Source organism: Oryzias latipes, chromosome 2 (genome assembly GCF_002234675.1).
Source record: "Oryzias latipes chromosome 2, ASM223467v1".
NCBI classification, from domain to species: Eukaryota; Metazoa; Chordata; class Actinopteri; order Beloniformes; family Adrianichthyidae; genus Oryzias; species Oryzias latipes.
This window is the reverse complement of record NC_019860.2, coordinates 24,789,760-24,796,554: the sequence shown is the minus strand read 5'-3', so window position 1 is coordinate 24,796,554 and position 6,795 is coordinate 24,789,760.

Genomic DNA, 6,795 nt, shown 5'->3' with positions numbered 1-6,795 from the left:
CTAAGGAGTGTGCACGTGGTGAGGCCTGTAGGAGTGTGCATGTGGTGAGGCCTAAAGGGAGTGTGCACGTGGTGAGGCCTACAGGAGTTGTGCACGTGGGTGAGGCCTGTAGGAGTGTGCACGTGGTGAGCCTACAGGAGTGTGCACGTGGTAGGCCTGTAGGAGTGTGCACGTGGTGAGGCCTGTAGGAGTGTGCACGTGGTGAGGCCTGTAGGAGTGTGCACGTGGTGGGCCAGGAGTGTGCACGTGGTGAGGCCTGTAGGAGTGTGCACGTGGTGAGGCCTGTAGGAGTGTGCACGTGGTAGGCCTGTAGGAGTGTGCACGTGGTGAGGCCTACAGGAGTGTGCACGTGGTGAGGCCTGTAGGAGTGTGCACGTGGTGAGGCCTGTAGGATGTGCACGTGGTGAGGCCTGTAGAGTGTGCACAGTGGTGAGGCCTGTAGGAGTGTGCACGTGGTGAGGCCTACAGGATGTGTGCACGTGGTGAGGCCTGTAGGAGTGTGCAGTGGTGAGGCCTGTAGGAGTGTGCACGTGGTGAGGCCTAGGAGTTGTGCACGTGGTGAGGCCTACAGGATTGTGCACGTGGTGAGGCCTGTAGGAGTGTGCACGTGTGAGGCCTGTAGGAGTGTGCAGTGGTGAGGCCTGAGGGAGTGGTGGCAATGTGGTGAGGCCTAAAGGAGTGTGCACGTGGTGAGGCCTAAAGGAGTGTGCACGTGGTGAGGCCTGTAGGAGTGTGCATGTGGTGAGGCCTTGTGCACGTGGTGAGGCCTACAGGAGTGTGCACGTGGTGAGGCCTGTAGGAGTGTGCATGTGGTGAGGGCCTGTAGGAGTGTGCAGTGGTGAGGCCTACAGGAGTGTGCATGTGGTGAGGCCTAGGAGTGTGCACGTGGTGAGGCCTAAGGAGTGTGCACGTGGTGAGGCCTGTAGGAGTGTGCATGTGGTGAGGCCTAAAGGAGTGTGCACGTGGTGAGGCCTACAGGAGTGTGCACGTGGTGAGGCCTGTAAGGAGTGTGCACGTGGTGAGGCCTACAGGAGTGTGCACGTGGTAAGGCCTGTAGGAGTGTGCACGTGGTGAGGCCTGTAGGAGTGTGCACGTGGTGAGGCCTGTAGGAGTGTGCACGTGGTGAGGCCTGTAGGAGTGTGCACGTGGTGTGGCCTGTAGGAGTGTGCACGTGGTGAGGCCTACAGGAGTGTGCACGTGGTGAGGCCTGTAGGAGTGTGCACGTGGTGAGGCCTGTAGGAGTGTGCACGTGGTGAGGCCTGTAGGAGTGTGCACGTGGTGAGGCCTGTAGGAGTGTGCACGTGGTGAGGCCTGTAGGAGTGTGCACGGAGTGTGAGTGTGAGGCCTGTAGGAGTGTGCACGTGGTGAGGCCTGTAGGAGTGTGCACGTGGTGAGGCCTGTAGGAGTGTGCACGTGGTGAGGCCTGTAGGAGTGTGCATGTGGTGAGGCCTGTAGGAGTGTGCACGTGGTGAGGCCTGTAGGAGTGTGCACGTGGTGAGGCCTGTAGGAGTGTGCACGTGGTGAGGCCTGTAGGAGTGTGCACGTGGTGAGGCCTGTAGGAGTGTGCACGTGGTGAGGCCTGTAGGAGTGTGCACGTGGTGAGGCCTGTAGGAGTGTGCACGTGGTGAGGCCTGTAGGAGTGTGCACGTGGTGAGGCCTTAGGAGTGTGCACGTGGTGAGGCCTGTAGGAGTGTGCACGTGGTGAGGCCTGTAGGAGTGTGCACGTGGTGAGGCCTGTAGGAGTGTGCACGTGGTGAGGCCTGTAGGAGTGTGCACGTGGTGAGGCTAGGAGTGTGCACGTGGTGAGGCCTGTAGGAGTGTGCACGTGGTGAGGCCTGTAGGAGTGTGCACGTGGTGAGGCCTGTAGGAGTGTGCATGTGGTGAGGCCTACAGGAGTGTGCATGTGGTGAGGCCTAAAGGAGTGTGCACGTGGTGAGGCCTGTAGGAGTGTGCATGTGGTGAGGCCTAAAGGAGTGTGCACGTGGTGAAGCCTACAGGAGTGTGCACGTGGTGAGGCCTGTAGGAGTGTGCATGTGGTGAGGCCTGTAGGAGTGTGCACGTGGTGAGGCCTGTAGGAGTGTGCACGTGGTGAGGCCTGTAGGAGTGTGCATGTGGTGAGGCCTAAGGAGTGTGCACGTGGTGAGGCCTGTAGGAGTGTGCATGTGGTGAGGCCTAAAGGAGTGTGCACGTGGTGAAGCCTACAGGAGTGTGCACGTGGTGAGGCCTGTAGGAGTGTGCATGTGGTGAGGCCTGTAGGAGTGTGCATGTGGTGAGGCCTACAGGAGTGTGCACGTGGTGAGGCCTGTAGGAGTGTGCATGTGGTGAGGCCTAAGGAGTGTGCACGTGGTGAGGCCTGTAAGGAGTGTGCACGTGGTGAGGCCTGTAGGAGTGTGCACGTGGTGAGGCCTACAGGAGTGTGCACGTGGTAAGGCCTGTAGGAGTGTGCACGTGGTGAGGCCTGTAGGAGTGTGCACGTGGTGAGGCCTGTAGGAGTGTGCACGTGGTGAGGCCTGTAGGAGTGTGCACGTGGTGAGGCCTACAGGATTGTGCACGTGGTGAGGCCTGTAGGAGTGTGCACGTGGTGAGGCCTGTAGGAGTGTGCACGTGGTGAGGCCTGTAGGAGTGTGCACGTGGTGAGGCCTACAGGAGTGTGCATGTGGTGAGGCCTAAGGAGTGTGCACGTGGTGAGGCCTGTAGGAGTGTGCACGTGGTGAGGCCTGTAGGAGTGTGCACGTGGTGAGGCCTGTAGGAGTGTGCACGTGGTGAGGCCTACAGGATTGTGCACGTGGTGAGGCCTGTAGGAGTGTGCACGTGGTGAGGCCTGTAGGAGTGTGCACGTGGTGAGGCCTGTAGGAGTGTGCATGTGGTGAGGCCTAAAGGAGTGTGCACGTGGTGAGGCCTGTAGGAGTGTGCACGTGGTGAGGCCTGTAGGAGTGTGCACGTGGTGAGGCCTACAGGAGTGTGCACGTGGTGAGGCCTGTAGGAGTGTGCACGTGGTGAGGCCTACAGGAGTGTGCACGTGGTGAGGCCTGTAGGAGTGTGCACGTGGTGAGGCCTGTAGGAGTGTGCACGTGGTGAGGCCTGTAGGAGTGTGCACGTGGTGAGGCCTGTAGGAGTGTGCATGTGGTGAGGCCTACAGGAGTGTGCATGTGGTGAGGCCTACAGGAGTGTGCATGTGGTGAGGCCTAAAGGAGTGTGCACGTGGTGAGGCCTGTAGGAGTGTGCATGTGGTGAGGCCTAAAGGAGTGTGCACGTGGTGAGGCCTGTAGGAGTGTGCACGTGGTGAGGCCTGTAGGAGTGTGCATGTGGTGAGGCCTACAGGAGTGTGCATGTGGTGAGGCCTGTAGGAGTGTGCATGTGGTGAGGCCTAAAGGAGTGTGCACGTGGTGAGGCCTACAGGAGTGTGCACGTGGTGAGGCCTGTAGGAGTGTGCACGTGGTGAGGCCTACAGGAGTGTGCACGTGGTAAGGCCTGTAGGAGTGTGCACGTGGTGAGGCCTGTAGGAGTGTGCACGTGGTGAGGCCTGTAGGAGTGTGCACGTGGTGAGGCCTGTAGGAGTGTGCACGTGGTGTGGCCTGTAGGAGTGTGCACGTGGTGAGGCCTACAGGAGTGTGCACGTGGTGAGGCCTGTAGGAGTGTGCACGTGGTGAGGCCTGTAGGAGTGTGCACGTGGTGAGGCCTGTAGGAGTGTGCATGTGGTGAGGCCTAAAGGAGTGTGCACGTGGTGAGGCCTGTAGGAGTGTGCATGTGGTGAGGCCTAAAGGAGTGTGCACGTGGTGAGGCCTACAGGAGTGTGCACGTGGTGAGGCCTGTAGGAGTGTGCACGTGGTGAGGCCTACAGGAGTGTGCACGTGGTAAGGCCTGTAGGAGTGTGCACGTGGTGAGGCCTGTAGGAGTGTGCACGTGGTGAGGCCTGTAGGAGTGTGCACGTGGTGAGGCCTGTAGGAGTGTGCACGTGGTGTGGCCTGTAGGAGTGTGCACGTGGTGAGGCCTACAGGAGTGTGCACGTGGTGAGGCCTGTAGGAGTGTGCACGTGGTGAGGCCTGTAGGAGTGTGCACGTGGTGAGGCCTGTAGGAGTGTGCACGTGGTGAGGCCTGTAGGAGTGTGCACGTGGTGAGGCCTACAGGATTGTGCACGTGGTGAGGCCTGTAGGAGTGTGCACGTGGTGAGGCCTGTAGGAGTGTGCACGTGGTGAGGCCTGTAGGAGTGTGCACGTGGTGAGGCCTACAGGATTGTGCACGTGGTGAGGCCTGTAGGAGTGTGCACGTGGTGAGGCCTGTAGGAGTGTGCACGTGGTGAGGCCTGTAGGAGTGTGCATGTGGTGAGGCCTACAGGAGTGTGCACGTGGTGAGGCCTGTAGGAGTGTGCATGTGGTGAGGCCTAAAGGAGTGTGCACGTGGTGAGGCCTACAGGAGTGTGCACGTGGTGAGGCCTGTAGGAGTGTGCATGTGGTGAGGCCTGTAGGAGTGTGCATGTGGTGAGGCCTACAGGAGTGTGCATGTGGTGAGGCCTAAAGGAGTGTGCACGTGGTGAGGCCTACAGGAGTGTGCACGTGGTGAGGCCTGTAGGAGTGTGCATGTGGTGAGGCCTAAAGGAGTGTGCACGTGGTGAGGCCTACAGGAGTGTGCACGTGGTGAGGCCTGTAGGAGTGTGCACGTGGTGAGGCCTACAGGAGTGTGCACGTGGTAAGGCCTGTAGGAGTGTGCACGTGGTGAGGCCTGTAGGAGTGTGCACGTGGTGAGGCCTGTAGGAGTGTGCACGTGGTGAGGCCTGTAGGAGTGTGCACGTGGTGTGGCCTGTAGGAGTGTGCACGTGGTGAGGCCTACAGGAGTGTGCACGTGGTGAGGCCTGTAGGAGTGTGCACGTGGTGAGGCCTGTAGGAGTGTGCACGTGGTGAGGCCTGTAGGAGTGTGCACGTGGTGAGGCCTGTAGGAGTGTGCACGTGGTGAGGCCTGTAGGAGTGTGCACGTGGTGAGGCCTGTAGGAGTGTGCACGTGGTGAGGCCTACAGGAGTGTGCACGTGGTGAGGCCTGTAGGAGTGTGCACGTGGTGAGGCCTGTAGGAGTGTGCACGTGGTGAGGCCTGTAGGAGTGTGCACGTGGTGAGGCCTGTAGGAGTGTGCATGTGGTGAGGCCTGTAGGAGTGTGCACGTGGTGAGGCCTGTAGGAGTGTGCACGTGGTGAGGCCTGTAGGAGTGTGCACGTGGTGAGGCCTGTAGGAGTGTGCATGTGGTGAGGCCTGTAGGAGTGTGCACGTGGTGAGGCCTGTAGAAGTGTGCACGTGGTGAGGCCTGTAGGAGTGTGCACGTGGTGAGGCCTGTAGGAGTGTGCACGTGGTGAGGCCTGTAGGAGTGTGCACGTGGTGAGGCCTGTAGGAGTGTGCATGTGGTGAGGCCTGTAGGAGTGTGCACGTGGTGAGGCCTGTAGGAGTGTGCACGTGGTGAGGCCTGTAGGAGTGTGCACGTGGTGAGGCCTGTAGGAGTGTGCACGTGGTGAGGCCTACAGGAGTGTGCACGTGGTGAGGCCTGTAGGAGTGTGCACGTGGTGAGGCCTGTAGGAGTGTGCACGTGGTGAGGCCTGTAGGAGTGTGCACGTGGTGAGGCCTGTAGGAGTGTGCACGTGGTGAGGCCTGTAGGAGTGTGCATGTGGTGAGGCCTGTAGGAGTGTGCACGTGGTGAGGCCTGTAGGAGTGTGCACGTGGTGAGGCCTGTAGGAGTGTGCATGTGGTGAGGCCTGTAGGAGTGTGCACGTGGTGAGGCCTGTAGAAGTGTGCACGTGGTGAGGCCTACAGGAGTGTGCACGTGGTGAGGCCTAAAGGAGTGTGCACGTGGTAAGGCCTGTAGGAGTGTGCCCGTGGTGAGGCCTGTAGGAGTGTGCACGTGGTGAGGCCTGTAGGAGTGTGCACGTGGTGAGGCCTGTAGGAGTGTGCATGTGGTGAGGCCTAAAGGAGTGTGCACGTGGTGAGGCCTGTAGGAGTGTGCACGTGGTGAGGCCTGTAGGAGTGTGCACGTGGTAAGGCCTGTAGGAGTGTGCATGTGGTGAGGCCTGTAGGAGTGTGCACGTGGTGAGGCCTGTAGAAGTGTGCACGTGGTGAGGCCTGTAGGAGTGTGCACGTGGTGAGGCCTGTAGGAGTGTGCACGTGGTGAGGCCTGTAGGAGTGTGCACGTGGTGAGGCCTGTAGGAGTGTGCATGTGGTGAGGCCTGTAGGAGTGTGCACGTGGTGAGGCCTGTAGAAGTGTGCACGTGGTGAGGCCTGTAGGAGTGTGCACGTGGTGAGGCCTGTAGGAGTGTGCACGTGGTGAGGCCTACAGGAGTGTGCACGTGGTGAGGCCTGTAGGAGTGTGCACGTGGTGAGGCCTGTAGGAGTGTGCATGTGGTGAGGCCTGTAGGAGTGTGCACGTGGTGAGGCCTGTAGGAGTGTGCACGTGGTGAGGCCTGTAGGAGTGTGCATGTGGTGAGGCCTGTAGGAGTGTGCACGTGGTGAGGCCTGTAGGAGTGTGCACGTGGTGAGGCCTGTAGGAGTGTGCATGTGGTGAGGCCTGTAGGAGTGTGCACGTGGTGAGGCCTGTAGAAGTGTGCACGTGGTGAGGCCTACAGGAGTGTGCACGTGGTGAGGCCTAAAGGAGTGTGCACGTGGTAAGGCCTGTAGGAGTGTGCCCGTGGTGAGGCCTGTAGGAGTGTGCACGTGGTGAGGCCTGTAGGAGTGTGCATGTGGTGAGGCCTGTAGGAGTGTGCACGTGGTGAGGCCTGTAGAAGTGTGCACGTGGTGAGGCCTACAGGAGTGTGCACGTGGTG